The sequence below is a fragment of the Staurois parvus genome, unplaced genomic scaffold (assembly GCF_062004578.1).
Source record: "Staurois parvus isolate SC_StPar_1 unplaced genomic scaffold, SC_StPar_1.0 ptg000018l, whole genome shotgun sequence".
Lineage (NCBI taxonomy): Eukaryota > Metazoa > Chordata > Amphibia > Anura > Ranidae > Staurois > Staurois parvus.
The window spans coordinates 25,265,082-25,282,500 of record NW_028317814.1 but is presented as its reverse complement, the minus strand read 5'-3'; positions in this window follow the sequence as shown (position 1 = coordinate 25,282,500).

Genomic DNA, 17,419 nt, shown 5'->3' with positions numbered 1-17,419 from the left:
TGACATAGATTCGAAATACTACAATTTTGGCCGCATTCAATATATTTCAAAATATATTTCAATATATATATATATATATATATATAGTGTATGTTGAAATGTGTTTTTATAACAAGATATATGTAAAATATTTTAAAAAATACATTTCAAATATGTCTTTAAAAATACAAATCTACATTTTGGGAATGCATTTACAAATATATGTAAAAATATATATTAACATTACTTTTTTATATGTAAAAAAAATCTGAAGAATATTTTTAAAAATATATCTTTTTAAAATATATTCTTCAGATTTTTTTTAACATATAAAAAAACCAAGGCATTCGTAAACTGAGGTACCCCCAGAGGCGGACTGACAACTCATGGGGCCCCCGGGCAATAGGGGATCACGGGGCCCCTGTGTCCTTGCCCAACCTCAAAAAAGCCTATGAAAAAGGCACCAGGAGCATCTCAAAGGGGCCCCCTACTGACCCCGGGCCCTCGGACAGTGCCCGGGTTTCCAAATGGTCAGTCCGCCCCTGGGTACGCCTGTAGTGTTTTAGTAGTCTTTAGGAGCGTTAGCATTTTATTAGCATTTCTTCAGTAAACGAAGAGGAAATAAAAGCTAGAAAAAAACTGTTAGGAGTATTTTAGTAGCATTTATCAGCATTTTGGAGCATTGGGAAGCCTTTAGTCCTCATGCACACTGGACAGCAGCTGTTTTTGGCTTTTTTTATTACAGCCAGTAAACTCCGCAGCATGTTGTCCTATGTGTCCATGCACACATAGATTGTAATCAGCATTTTTTTGGCAGGCAAAAAAAAAACGCAGAACTATGGGTTTCTAGAGGAGTTTTTTAGCTGTAAAAACACACTAACGCTGAAAAACGCAGCAAACTGGCATTTTTGGACTTTTTTGTAGCAAAAAAAGCTAAAAACCGCAAATGCAATAAAACGCGGCTAAAAGCTAATGCAGAAACATAGAAAAACTCCCATTTTTAACATGACTTTACAAAGCTAACGTTACCAGCGTTATTAAAACGCCCCGTGTGCATGGAGTCTAATGCAGGCCATCGACGGGTCGTTTGACGGTCAAATTTTCGTCCGAACAAAAAATCAGTCAATATTCACACCGTTAGTGGGGCAATGTCATCGGCCGATTTTCGCAGTTCTTCTCGTTTCTTTTTATCAGTCATGCTCAGGGGCGGACTGACAACTCATGGGTCCCCCGGGCAATAGGGGATCATGGGGCCCCTGTGTCCTTGCCCAAACTCAAAAAAGCCTATGAAAAAGGTACCAGGGGCATCTCATGGGGCCCCCCACTGACTCCGGGCCCTCGGGCAGTGCCCGAGTTTCCAAATGGTCAATCCGCCCCTGGTCATGCTGGAAAATCTACGAAAAACGGTTGTTTTTCATAGGCATTGGTGGCAGCAACGACCGATTTTTCATTTATCGGCCGACAATTCGGCCGATAAACGACCCCTCTATGGCCAGCCTTAGTGTTTTTTTCCTGCTGGACAAATGCTTAAAAAAAACTCTACAAAAATATTTTTTTTTCGGCTCCTAGATGCTGAAGCTCTAAAAATGCTAATAGCCTAAAGTAACGTACATGGACACATAGGAGAACACTACTTCACTTCTAGGAACAGAAAAAAATGCTATTAACAGCTTCCATGAGCTTATAAAACACTAGTGTGCACGGAGCCTAAGGAGCCAATCTGTTCATGGTCTGACAAGCAACGTGCTGATAGAAGGAGAATGCATCACTGTGCTGCTTCTCTTTTCACTGTATAGTCAAAGGCTGAGATAGTCAAAGGCTGGGACACGTCCTGGAGTCAAAGGAAATGGGTAGAATAATGCTTACCAATAAACTGAGGACATCTAGTGACATTAAAAAATACTGCAGGGGAAATCTGTGAATTGAAGATGAATATTGCCTCAAAAGCTGGTTTTGTTACTTTTTTAGCGAGCTATTCATATATCTTGTTTTTGACTGGAGTTTTGTCTTAAGGCTCCATGCGCACGGGGCGTTTTGATACCGCTGGTAACGTTAGCTGTGTAAAGTCAAGTTAAAAATGTAAGTTTTTCAGCTTTTTTTAGCATTTTTTCATTAGCGTTTAGCGGTGTTTTTCCGTGTTTGCGTTTTTAGCGGGTTTTTTACCCTCCAAAATATTAATTTTGGTTGAAAAAACTTTTTAAAATGCTGGTTTGCATCGGTTTACTGCGTTTTGCCACGTTTTTCAGTGTTAGAGCGTTTTTACAGCTAAAAAACTCCTACTAGTTCTGGGTATTTTTCCAGCCAAAAAACGTCTCCACCAAAAAACGCTGATTACAGTCTATGTGTCCATGGACACATAGGATACCATGCTGGGGGGTTTACTGGCTGTAGAAAAAAGTCAAAAACAGCCGCTGTAAAAACGTCAAGAGTGCATGAGAGCTAATAGACAGCCATGTACCACTACATTTCAACACTGGTGCAGGGGTGGACTGACCATTCAGGGCCCGGGGTCAGTAAGGGACCCCATGAAATGCCCCTGGTACCTTTTATAGGCTTTTTTTGAGTGTGGGCAAGGACACAGGGGCCCCATGATACCCTATTGCCCGGGGGCCCCATGAGTTGTCAGTCCGCCCCTGCGCTGGTGCCTGCTCATGATCACCCACAGGGTTTTTCACTTATAAGGGCTCATGTATGCGGGGCATTTGGAAAACTCTTCTGAATGACGGAAACTGACGGCTGGAAAACGTAGGTTAAAAATTTTAGCCACATTTGCATACCACGTTTATGCGTGTTTGTGGTTAGAAGCGCTTTTAAAAGATAACCTCAGGACACCTTCCAGATGCCCAGAATGCACTGAAAAACAGTAAATAATTAACTATTTCAGACATTTTGAGAGGAATAGAGAGAGCAGAAGCACAGAGAGCAGTATGTGTTGAGATGACCTGTCTTTTCTGGTTGTATTCACTATGGATCCCATCATGAGCATAATGCGGCACGTTCTACCATTTTTTCCTTCACACAAAACCTGGAACTGACTGCGCTGGTGTACCGGGTCCATTTGAATACATGGAAAAGGCTTTGCATGCATTTCTGCTGATGAAAAAAGGCTCTGGACTTGGAACAGTTAAAAAACGCTTCTAAACGCAAACGCTTATGAACGTGGTTAACCGCAGTATGTGTTGAGATTAGCTTTTTTTTTTTTTTTTGGTATTTGGATGTGTTCTGGCTCATTTCTGTGCAGACATTATTGCAGCAGTGTCTAACATATTTTCTTTCATGCGAAACCTCAAAGTATGGTGTACCAGGTTCATTTGAGTACCCGAGAAAACGCTTTGCATGCATTTTTCATGATGAAAAAAGGCTCTGGACAGCATCTGGAAATGGAAGAGTTAAAAAAAAATTCCAAACACAAACGCTTATAGACGCATTTAGCCACGTTTACAATCGTTTGCCGTTTGAAAGGCCGGTAAAATCTACTCCTGAATGCAAGTTTGATGCGTTCAAAAAGACAACTGTAAACTCAACTGCCTGTAAATGACTGTGTACATGGACACATAGGAAAACATTAGGGAGAGTTCAGGGGCTGCTGAAAAAAATGCTGAACAGCTCCTGAACATCAGTTTATCAGCTGCAGTGTACATGAGGCCTTACACTCAAGTTTGTTTTAAAAAAAATATCTACAAGTATATGTACCCTTGCACACAGCTACCCAGATTTTGTGCATGCTTTATGTTTGGAGTGTACAGCGCCTCCCACAGGACTGCACCATTATTGCGCTGAATTTATTTCATTGGAACTTTACATCATGGAGTGCTCCTGCTTTTTTTTACATCCTTGTTTTATTAGAGCAGGTCATGTTTTCTCTGCTTTGTACACGTTAACACATGTCAACAAATGGTGACTGCCCATGGAGACACGAATAATGGAGACACAAATAATGGAAACACTCCTTTGGAAAATGTTGTGATGTATGAAAGGAACACTACATTACTTTTTAAAAAACACACACCTCATCCCTTTAAAACCGAACACATATTAATGACCCAGGTTCTGTTTCTGATTAAGCTGGTATTTAAACTCATTTGGTGCCTTATCTGCATTAAATTAGACTCAGAACCTGTGTTATGGCAGGAATACACGGTAAGAAAATCGACCGATCGGTCATCCGACGACCGATCGGCGTTCGTTTGTTGGTCAAAATCGTGGCCCACATTAACCTCCCTAGCAGTCTGATTATGTCAGTATTTCTGTGTTCAAAGTGGTACATTGTTTTTCATGGAAATTTGTTGTTTTTTTATTGTAGGCCTAGTAAACATCCCGGGTATGATAACATTTGAAACACGAAATCATAAATTATAATATAATAATCATAAAAAATAATAATATAATAATATTAAATTTAATTCAATAATATAATCAAATGATATGATAATCGAATGAGATGATAGAAAGGCAACAGTAACTCCAATAACAACTCGTAACAACCAAGGTATGCAGAATATCATCTCTGAATGCACAACACAATAAACCTTGAAACAGATGGGCTACAGCAGCAGAAGACCACACCGAGTGCCACCCATGTCAGCTAAGAACAGGAAACAGAGGCTACAATTCGCACAGACTAACCAAAATTGGACAATAGAAGATTGGAAAAATATTCCCTGGTCTGATGAGTTTCGATTTCCTTAGAGATGGTTGTGTGTGAGAATCCCAGTAGATCAGACGTTTTTGAAATACTCAGCCTGTCTGTCACCAACAACCATGCCATGTTCAAAGTCACTTAAATCCCCTTTCTTCCCAATTCTGATGCTCAGTTTGAACTTCAGCGAGTCGTCTTCACCACGTCTAGATGCCTAAATCCCCTTTCTTCCCCATTCTGATGCTCAGTTTGAACTTCAGTGAGTTGTCTTCACCACGTCTAGATGCCTAAATGCATTGATTTGCTGCCATGTGATTGGCTGATTAGCAGTTTGTGTTACCAAGCAATTGAACAGGTATACCTAATAAAAGTGGCCAGTGAGTGTCTCTACGCATACACAGAATCTGGTGGTACACAAGCACCATCAGAGTGCCCGGTGAGCGCTACTTCATTCTCAGCTAGGCAAGAAAGAAGGAAGTGCTGTCCTGCAGCATAAAATGTATCAGAAACACAAAAAAATATATATTTTTTAAATGTAATAGTGGAAAAGAGTGAGGAGCCAGGTTCAAAGTTGAAGGCCAGGTTCATGTTGCATTACTGGGTGAAGATCTGCTTTAACTTTGCTTCATGCCTTGAGTTTTTATGTGTTTTTCTTATGTTTAAAGCCCATGAAAGCCAAAGAGCAAAAGACAGGATAAGCTCAGTATAAACACGCTAAAAAGAAATGCAAATATATCCCAAGCCAATTTTTTGTTTTGGATCGTGTATGGAACTTTGTGTCTGACTAGGGAGATTTCACCCCACTTCCTGTTCTGGTGACAATGCTGGCTCTAGGACAGGAGCTAATGGCTTTCTAATCCTTACCTGCACTGAAATGAAAACAAAAAATTGGATGAAGATCCACTGTAAACATTATTATTCATCAGCAACTGTGGTGCAAATGTTTTTTCAACACGAATGAATCCATGATGAATTTTTTTTACATATACACCCAATAATTTCAAATGAAGGTATCTAAGATATACACTCAGCTTCACCAAGTATAGACAGGAAAATGATCATTATGTCTGACCTTGTTAGACATCCCCTGGCCAAGGCTTCTTAGGGGCTCTTTCACATGGACGTTCCAATTGGGTCCCCCTGCCCTTTTTTCAGGTGGACCCGATCAGAACCTCCATTCTCCTCTATGGAACAGCGGGTATAAGCGGATATGTGTCCATTTACACCTGCCGACATCCGAAAAGGGATGGATGGGGATCCAGATAAGACTTTTTTAAAAAAAAAATTCTGACCTCCAGAATGGATTAATTGGTTTTCAATGCATTCCTATGGGAAACCACGTTTTGGTTTACGAATTTTTCGCAATCCGAAAAGTCCCGCGGAAAGAATTAAATTCGTAAACCGAGGTACGCCTGTATTATGTAAGGGTCTTATAGATTTTGGCTTTTGATGATTCTCTGATTAATCAGATCCTTGGAAGATTAATTTTTCTGCTCCTGATAATAATACCCAGTACTTCCATGTATGGGAGCATGTGACCCAATCCCCTTTCTCCCACAATGCAGCACTGAGTGCCTGAGCCACCAATCACAATGTGCGAGTGTTGTTACTTAGAAGCAGGAAGAGAGCCCTGTGCAAGCTCCAGAGAGGATTAAAGAGAAATTTGTCAGGGAGCGAGGAGCCAGACACACAAGGAGGTGCAATTAAAGGTAGGTTTATTAATATAAAAATAAGACAAGAGTCTATGCAAGTCCAACAGCGGAAATCGTAGCCAAAGCCGGGGTCAAGAGCCAGGAAGAATCGTCGCCAGAGCCAGGATAAGGAGCCAGGTAGAATTGTCTCCAGAGCTGGGATCAGGAGCCAGGAAGAATGGTCGCCAGAGCTGGGGTCAGAAGCCAGGAGGAGTCATAGCCAAAGCCGAGTCGGTATCCAGGAAAGCAAAGAGTAGCTAAACAGGAGCTTGCTGTTGTGCAACAGACAGGGCATGAATGCAATGGACAGCCACAAACAGCATACTTATATGTATAAGCCTCCACCTCCTGGGGGAGGAGCCGCAAAGGGCTGAAAGCATAAAGGATTCCACAATGCTGTGCAGACACCTAAGATGGATGCCAGCACATGGAGCAGCACAAGGTCTGAGGAAAGGTAGGACCTTGACAAAATTACAGTCACTGTTAGAAAAATTAAAGGTCAGCAAATGCAAATACTGTAGCTGTTGACTTTTAACAAACAAACACTCAGCAGCCCAGGGTTCCAGCTCTGCTTTCACCTAGGCCAGTTCTTCATTGGTCTTTTGGTCCCAGACGCCGCCATCTTGACCGGGAAACCAGCTATGACTTCCTGATGTTTCACAACCAGCTCCCCTCTGCACATGCGCAAGACATGCCGCACTTTCTCACCGGTCCCACAGCCTCCTGGGAGGCGTGATGTGTGCCAGGAGATTGCAGGCGGTGGGGAGGGTAAACTTCCACAATTCTCACCTAGAGGAGGAGGATAAGCAGCGTGGTTCGGCGGCAGTAAACACACTGAGTCCGATTACAATGAATAAAACCTATATTAAAGGAATGGCCCAGCAGGAAGGCGCCCAACTGGGAACACTCAAAGTTTTGTGCAAACTTGCAGATTGGAGCAGGTTCTGGTAAACCAATAACGCGTGTCTCTGAGGATGGAGTGCAGCCTGGCCAATCTGAGCCCAATTGGGAGGATTCCGATGAAGGATGGCGTGTCTCCGAGGATGGAGTGCAGCCTGGCCAATCCAAGCCCAATTGGGAGGATTCCGATGAAGGATGGCGTGTCTCCGACGATGGAGTGCAGCCTGGCCAATCCAAGCCCAATTGGGAGGATTCCGATGAAGGATGGCGTGTCTCCAAGGATGGAGTGCTGTCTGGACAATCCAAGCCCAATTGGGAGGATTCCGATGAAGGATGGCGTGTCTCCGAGGGTGGAGTGCAGCCTGGCCAATCCACACCCAATTGGGAGGATTCCGATGAAGGATGGCGTGTCTCCGACGATGGAGTGCAGCCTGGCCAATCCAAGCCCAATTGGGAGGATTCCGATGACGGATGGTGTGTCCGTAGCCTGTCCCTACTCATCCAGAACCTTTCCCTACCTCTGTTCACTCTCCATGACAGCTGGGTGAACTGTCCCTACTCTATCCACTCGCAAGAATGCACACCAAATCCTGGGAGCAGGCACTTAAAAAGACTCTGCTGACCCAAGATGGCTGCCAGAGTCACCTGTAACTGGAATGCTGCCTCAAGGGACCAAGGCAACCATAGAGAAACCAAGTTTCTCACAACTTCTTCTCTACCTGCTGTACCACTCCAGCCAAACACCAACCAACAGTGGAGAACTGGGACTGCACCTGCCTACAAGCTGGGGCAACCGTAGGTGAACCTGTTGATCTGCCCTTCATGGGCTTAGTGTAGCTGTAATTTAAATAAAATCACATAAGAGAAGGTCTATTACTTGTTACCATTGGCTTACAGTGTTTTGCACAATTCTGTTCTAATTTGTATCACCTTATGAGATAATCTCACGTCGTATTGTTGTGCACCCACGCCAGAATAATTGGCATCGTGGATATGTTGTACGTGAGCAAGTTTGTAGCTCTTCTGATTTCAAGTAAAACAAATAACACATTTGGGAACACACCCTCCATGTTATATACATTTTGCCATGTCTGAGCTTGTCGTCATGACAAGTTAATGAACACTTCCAAGGCATGGTGTAGTTAATATCTCCTTATTGAATGACACTCTTCCTACTGTTTAAAGTTTTGACACCATTTTACATTGGTTTCTTCACCTCTTCTGGCAGACAAGAGGTATAATTATTCCTCCAAAATAGCTCAGGAGCCACGATCCCAATTTTAGGTGTAGGTCACAGGATGAAGTAAATGTAAGACAGATTTCAAGGCTTCCATAGACTGGGATGATTGGGAGTAGTAACTGCGCAGCTTATAAAGTCGCTGGTCGAATGTAAAATTTCCGGGTGAGAAGAACACCATTCATAAATTGCCTATCTAACTATATTCCAGGCCTCCAGAAGGGGTACACATCTTACCTATCAGCACTGGTGTCAGAGGAGCTCAAGAAACGCTGGTGTCGGAGTCTCTGGTGTCGGTGTCTCTGTGTGGACCCACAATAAATACTTAAGGGTCCCTGCTCAGGCTGTCAAGGTCCGATGAGTTGAATGAGGGTGCAAGCTGAGGAAAGGTCCATCCTGACCCAATGGAAACAGAAACAACATCTCCGGCGCTCTACAACCCAGAGCAAGGGTGGATGGATGGAAAAGAAACTTGAGAAAATTCGACCACCAATGCATGAAAGGTTGTGCGGCTCTAAACAAGGCTGGGGAAGCCCCACCAGTACTGCAAAGTGAAACAAAAAGAAAGCGCACCAACCTTGCGCATTACCTCAGTAAACTGATTTTATTACATTGAGAATTATACTCACAAACAACGAAGTAAAACAAGCATATACTGTATGTCCTCAACGGAACTTTAGGAGTGTAGAACCAGTGCGAATCACCTCACAAGGGCAGTGTCAGGGCAGGAGCTGTGGAACGGACAGGCAGATCTAGAGGCAGGGTCACGCACTGACTGACGACAATCACCACCCACAGCCCGGAGTCCCTCAGGGCGCGGAGTCTAAGTCCCAGGCTTCCTTTCACCAGGGCCCCTGATGGTGGGGATGGACTTGACGCAGCCAGGAACCAGGTCGTGGCCCCCGAGGCACCCCAGCTGCAGTAATGGCCGCCGCCAATGGCGTGTAGCTGGTAGGAATCAGATCAGACAATAGCGTAGTCGGGCAGGAAAGGTCGACAACAACGGGACAAACGGTACAGAACAGTAGACAAGAATCACAGGTCACAGGCCGGGTTCAGCAATGGGAGGTAAGATCAAAGGAAAACGCAGAGAATGGTCTAGTCACAAGCCGAGTCAGACTCCAGGAGAGTCACGAGAGTATACACAGAGCTGTTGCAATACTAACACACAAGACACGAATGCAAAGGGCATGTGCGGACAACAGACTTATATGTAATCAACCACACCCCTCTGGGGGATGGACCTCAGAGGCCTAAAGGCATAAAAGACTCACATTATACTCTTTGCAGAAACCCAAAATGGATGCCAGCACATGGAGCAGCACAACCTCTGGGAAAAGGTAGGACCTTGACAGGCAGACTCTCAAAGTCAGGCTGACGTGTTTCGAAGGGAGTCCCTTCTTCATCTAAGCTAAATAAACAATGAGTACCCTCTACCATATATACCCCTTCGAAACGCGCCAGCCTTACTTTGAGAGTCTGCCCTTGTGAGGCCCAGGTTTTGCGTGAAGGAAAAAAATGGTAGAACATGCGGTAATATGCTCATGATGGGATCCATAGTGAATACAACCAGAAAAGACAGGTCATCTCCACACATATTGCTCTCTCTGCTTCTGCTCTCTCTATTCCTCTCAAAATGTCTAAAATAGTTATTTTTTTACTGTTTTTCAGTGCATTCTGGGCATTTTGGAAGGTCTCCTGAGGCTATCCTTAAAAAACGCTTCTAAATGCAAATGCGGTATGCAAACGTGGCTAAACAGACATTTTTTAACATACATTTTCCAGCAGTCAGTTTCCATCCTTCAGAAGTGTTTTCCAAATGTCCCGTGTACATGGAGTCTTAGAGTAAAAGGTGCTCCAAATGTATTTTATTCCCACCAATTCTCCATATTAATTGTTAATATGGGAAATAGGTGTATTATAAATAGAAGCATGCACTGTGTGATCATATCCTGCTAATCTCTGGTCACTGATATGGGGACATGACAAAGAGACCAGCACGGTGATATGACATCCTGCATCCACAGACACAATATACTTTCTTAAACATAATATATACTCCACCCATCCTAATAAATTGATATAGCTAGATCAACATACCTGTAATAGGAATTGAAATACATCTGTCAAGCTGCGCTCATTCAGGCTCTCATAGTTTACAGGTACCATAAAGAAAGAAATGCCTGTCGGTTCCACCTTCGGTAAATAAACTCAACCCTTAACAAAAACAATGAAGTCCTGTCTGTGATATTTTATTTGCACTTTATTTTTTTTTATAATATTACTTTTTTGTAAATATTTTTGCTATTATTAATTTATTTGCATAAATTTTCAGGAGAAGCTTTCAGGTTGTACCCCCTTCATCAAGATCCAGCGAGTACTGCTTGAGCCTTGATGAAGGGTGGTATACCCCAAAACCTTGTCCTGAAAATTTGGATGTTAGTGCAAATAAAAAACAAGGACAACAGACGGCATTCAATTGTTTTTGTTGGAAGTGTATTTATATCTACAATCACCTCAACCCTTAAAATAATCACACAGGCTAAATACATTGTACACAGAGGCATTCAAAGGGCTATTGTTACTTTTCAATTAGTACATACTTTAATTCACATATACAGCAAATCTGTGCTTTATTTATGCAAGATGAAGGGGTTTGCTTTAACCACTTCAAGTCCGGACACTTTCACCCCCTTCCAGTCCAGGCCAATTTTCAGCTTTCAGCGCTGTCACACTTTGAATGACAATTGCGCGGTCATGCAACACTGTACCCATATGAAGTTTTTAGCATTTTTTTGAGACAGATAAAACTTTATTTTGGTGGTATTTATTCACCACTGGGATTTTTATTTTTTTGCTACATAAATGAAAAAGTCCAAACATTTTTAAAAAAAGTGTTTTTCTTATAAAATTTTGCAAATAAATAATCTTTCTTCATAAATCTTGGCCAAAATGTATTCATCTATCTTTTTAGTAAAAATAAAAATAACCCAAATTAGTTTATAACCAAAAATTATAATTTTTCTACATTTTTTTTTACATTTTTATTTATTTTTTTATATTATTATTTATGTTTTTTTTTCTTTAACATACTGTCACCCTAGCAGTACAGTGTAACCATAGTGACACTGTACTACTTGTGGGGGGTGATGGAGATTTGTTTTTTTTTTTACACTGATTGCTGTTACACCCATAAAGGCTGTAAAATGTATAATGCATAAGGGGGGATATGATCTCCATGTATAATGCATTCAGGGGGGATATGATCTCCATGTATAATACATAAGGGGGGGATATGATCTCCATGTATAATACATAAGGGGGGATATGATCTCCATGTATAATACATAAGGGGGGATATGATCTCCATGTATAATACATAAGGGGGGATATGATCTCCATGTATAATACATAAGGGGGGATATGATCTCCATGTATAATACATAAGGGGGGATATGATCTCCATCTATAATACATAAGGGGGGGATATGATCTCCATGTATAATACATAAGGGGGGATATGATCTCCATGTATAATACATAAGGGGGGATATGAGCTCCATGTATAATACATAAGGGGGGATATGATCACCATGTATAATACATAAGGGGGGGATATGATCTCCATGTATAATACATAAGGGGGGATATGATCACCATGTATAATACATAAGGGGGGATATTATCTCCATGTATAATACATAAGGGGGGATATGATCTCCATGTATAATACATAAGGGGGATATGATCTCCATGTATAATACATAAGGGGGGATATGATCTCCATGTATAATACATAAGGGGGATATGATCTCCATGTATAATACATAAGGGGGGATATGATCTCCATGTATAATACATAAGGGGGGATATGATCACCATGTATAATACATAAGGAGGGATATGATCTCCATGTATAATACATAAGGGGGATATGATCTCCATGTATAATACATAAGGGGGATATGATCTCCATGTATAATACATAAGGGGGGATATGATCTCCATGTATAATACATAAGGGGGGATATGATCTCCATGTATAATACATAAGGGGGGATATGATCTCCATGTATAATACATAAGGGGGGATATGATCTCCATGTATAATACATCAGTGGTTCATATAGTGAACTCGTTGTAGAGTTATTCACCCTGAGGTCATCACAGAGGACAAGGGGGCACTCTGTACGTCTGGAGGAAAAAAAATGTAATCTCCAAACACGGAAAGGTTTCTTCACAGTGAGAGCTGTGAAAATGTGGAATGGACTCCCTCAAGAGTTGGTTCTGGCCAGCTCAATGGATTGCTTTAAAAAGTCCTGGATTCTTTCTTGGATACACAGAATAAAACTGGATACTAATATTTATAGGTAAAGTTGATCCAGGGAACATCCGATTGCCTCTCGGGGGATCAGGTAGGAATTTTTTTCCCAGCAGGAGCAAATTGGATCATGTTTTGCTGGGGTTTTTTGCCTTCCTCTGGATCAACTGTAGGTGTAGGATTATAACTTTTTTTTTTCTTTTTAATGGTTGAACTGGATGGACTTTTGTCTTTTTTGGCCAGACTAACTATGTAACTATGTATCAAAATGTTTCTATTATTTTTAGTTATCCCCCTGTCTACAACCCTATGCTTGCTGGCCTCCTTATTTTCCATGATAATACAAGCCAAGCATTATAGGAGTAAAAATACTACTGTTTCTAGTTCTCAGGACACGCAGTACAGAATCATGTAACAAGAGGACACAGTCCTGCACAGAAGAGCTGTGGAAAAACCTGATACATTTTAATAAAATCAGATAAAATAACAAAAAAATGAGCAGGCTTTTCTGACTTTAGAAGAGTTGTTGTGTATACCAGATAGCTTTAACCATTGATTGACTTTACCTATTGCCTGGACCAGCTCTTGACAGGAGGTGTAAAAAAGAGTGCAAGGGACTTCTGTAAAATTTAGACTATGAGCGACGTTCAAGTCAAACTGGGAATTTTACAGGTATAAAAAGGGATGCTAGCAGGGGCGGACTGACAACTCATGGGGCCCCCAGGCAATAGGGGATCATGGTGCCCCTTCTGTCCTTGCCCAAACTCAAAAAAACCTATGAAAAAGGTACCAGGGGCATCTCATGGGGCCCCCTACTGACCCCGGGCCCTCGGACAGTGCCTGAGTTTCCAATTGGTCAGTCCGCTCCTGGATGCTAGTATGGTGGTACTACACGCAGTAGTAAGTGGCAAGTGTGTCCTATCATTGATAGGGGGCACGCATGTCGCAGGCCAGTCCAGACACTGTTAATCAAGATGGCAGAAAACAGTGTTAGTGTGCATGGAACAGCGTGTGATGAAGTTTCCTGTGAATGAAGATGTAAAACTCGCGTATATCTTCAGAAGACGTCAGCACAGTGCGGTTATGAGACACTCAGCCGCAGTAAGACATTTGAATGGTGTACTCCTTTTAAAGATGTCTGTATGTCTGTCAGTGACGATCCCGGCCATGGGGGTTCCCAGCCCACAGCAGTCATTCCTGTGAACAATCAGCACATGGAACGCTTGATCCTGGATAATCTATGTATAACCTGTCCTGAAATTGCACAAGAGACCCATCTTTCTTTGGGAATGGTGAACACAATGATGGCGACGTGAAGCAGGCTGTCCTAGGATGGTTCAAGCATACAAAATAATCTTTCTAAGCTGAAGCTTTTCAGGCATCAGTTAAACACTACGATAAGTGTATAAATGTAGCAGGGGACTGTGTAGAAAAATAAATGCAGTTTCCATTCCTTGAAATTTGTTTTTCTATTATATAAACTCAAAAGTCTCAGTTTAACTTGAACGCCCCTCGTATATATTTTTGTCCATGGGAGGGTCCAAAGAAATGGGAATGTAAAATAAATAAAAATATCAGCTCAGGTGAGATAGCCAGAGGGCCAATATCTGGTCAGGGCTGAGAGACTCTGCAGGCCAGCACCTCTGGAATTTCCCCCTGCTCTGAGGCTTCCGGAGGAGGGCCTTGGAGGCAGTGGGTGGATCTGAGGAGTGGTTGGCTGCACTTTTGAGGGACCTCAGCCAATCCCCAACAGGAGGTTTGGCAACAGGCTGGACTCACTTAAAAGTGTTGGAGCCTGCTCAGTAGCAGGAGAGTCAGGTGGAAGAAGGAGAGAGGAAGATGTGAGGCTGAAGGAGGAAGGCTGCCAGGAGGCCTGGTGGGATGGGGCCTGCCTGCGAACCTGGATCTGGAAAGGAAGAAACCTGAGGACTCACTGGCCCACTGAGAGAGGACCACCTGTATGGCAGGGAAGGAGCAGCCCAGCAGATAGGCCTGGTAGCAGCAGCAATTCTGCAAGCGGTACAGGAGAGGATCTGAGTGAGTACAGCTTCACCCCCTGGGCAGATAGACCACATTAGCCCTCTGCTAGTGATTGTTACCCAATTAAAGGAACAGGCGTCAGATCCCCTGCTCAGGAAGAAATTCTTCAGATTGCTGGGTGAAGAGAAGTTCATCTAGAGCAGTGGCTCTCAACCTTCCTAATGCCGCGACCCTTTAATACAGTTCCTCATGTTGTGGTGACCCCCAACCATAAAATTATTTACCCAGTAATTTTAATTCATGAGTGTTGTTTTACCTTCAATACTGCTGCTTTCAACACAGTAGCTGCTTTCAACACAGTAGCTGCTTTCAACACAGTAGCTGCTTTTAACACAGTAGCTGCTTTCAACACAGTAGCTGCTTTTAACAGAGTAGCTGCTTTCAACACAGCAGCTGCTTTCTACACAGTAGCTGTTCTTTACACATCGGAATTATGTGTTTTCTGATGGTCTTAGGGGACCCCTGTGAAAGGGTCGTTCGACCCCCAAAGGGGTCGCGACCCACAGGTTGAGAACCAGTGATGTAGAGTCTGGGGAATTACAACTGGAAATGTTGGCTAGCACTCCCAACAGAGACGGAGATCAGAGAAGAGAAACTGTGAACAGTTCAGGAAATTGTCCTCAGATTCCAGTTCCCTTAGGCATCCTATACCCCCATATACCCTATTCTAGTTTAATCCCCTCAATAGAATAACAAAACCAACACTCAAGGCCTGATTTCTGTCCCTGGATGAAATCCTTGAGGAAAATGCTAACTGACTGGCTGAGCAGGACTATAGGGGGACCCAAATTCATCAGCAATCCCTAAGGGGGTAGTGATATATATATATATATATATATATATATATATATATATATATATATATATATATAAAGTTCTAACTGTAACTGCATTCTACCTGCAGTGCTACTGTAGGTTGTTACAGGGCTGTCTGCATTATGGGTGCCTAGCAAAGCCAAATGCTGCACTCTAGTGGATATAGTACTAAGCTACAGTCTAGGATGGTGCTGTGGTTATGTACTACACATATGGCAGCTAAAAAAATAACATTTTAGATTTATTATAGATTTTATTAAAACATGATTTCGAAAATAAAGTTTACCTCCAGGCAAAGCTTTTTTATAATAGTATTTGGGAAAGCTTAGTCACTAACCTTCAAGGAGTATACAATCTAAGGTCCCTAACTCACATGCTAGGACCAATTGAGACAGGATCCAACTCTAACCTACCAGCATGTCTTTGGGGTGTGGGAGGAAATTAGAGTACCCAGAGGAAACCCACACAGGCACAGGGAGAAGATGTAAACTCCAAAGAGGTGGTGCCGTGGGTGGGATTCAAACCAACAACCCGTGTACTACCAGGTGGAAGTGCTAACCATTTAGCCACTGTGCTGCCCTATTAGAAAGATATTGTGAAGCACTGGGTCCTGGTTCACAAGGGTCTCATAGAGTCTGTTCTCTAGATTTAGGCCCTCCTGGTACATTTTTAGAGTTGTAGAAAAAAGAGTGCCCCCGACCAGGGGCAGACTGACAACTCATGGGGCCCCCGGGCAATAGGGGATCATGGGGCCCCCGTGTCCTTGCCCAAACTCAAAAAAGCCTATGAAAAAAGGTACCAGGGGCATTTCATGGGGCCCCCTACTGACCCCGGGCCCTTGGGCAGTGCCCGAGTTTCCAAATGGTCAGTCCGCCCCTGCCCCTGCCCCTGCCCCTGCCCCTGCCCCAGACTATTCTTGGGATGTGGAGGGGATTTTATTAGATGAAGTATTTATAATAAAAAAGGATTCTGTGCATTTTAGGGGTTCCAATGGACCCCCTTATCATAGTTTAGTGATTTTGGACTGGAAAAAGAATCTAGACAGTGAAGTGAAGTGAAGAATCCTGGGGTTAAAATTTGCACCGGCTGCTGATTTGAAAGAAGATTCACTCATTATACTGTATATGTCCTGGAGACCATTGTAAATGAGACAGAAAGTGATGGTAAATCCAAAATGTTAATGGTATTAGTGGAAGTAAGGGGAATCTTCTAATAGGGCCAGCTGTCTAAGAAGGGAATCTTCTCTTATTTGGATGTCTATCCTCTCACTTCCTGCTGTGTCTCCAGGAAATAAATTGAGAAGAAATCTCCCTAAAGGGGCACATACAGCAAACTAAATCTGACAGGGATTCTAACTGTTCTGTTTTGGCTCTAGGTATACTTTATATTAGGATTTGCTAGTTCATCCTAAAGCTTTGGTAAGGGTGTAGAATCCAAGCACAAATGTTATTGGCATCCATTACCTCTTATTCCTACATTCCCTTACCTCTGATTCATTACCCCTAATTCCATACATACCCCCTACATCCCCCAAAAAAAAAGATTTAGATAATTGATCAATGCACAGGATCACTTTGCTTTGGCTCATGAGAATTACGGCTGGGAAAAGGAGGCAGAATAGGTCAGCTGCCCTGGGCGCTGTGTTTTCATGTGGGAGGGAGGCATGTGGCGAGTCCCTCCGCTACAAGCCGACAGGAACAGCAAGAGCAGCACAGCATGACTACTCTTGTCAGCTTAGTACTGGAAGTGGTAAGACATTTCTGGAGAGGAGGTGCAGGCTGTGCTCTCTCTCCCCT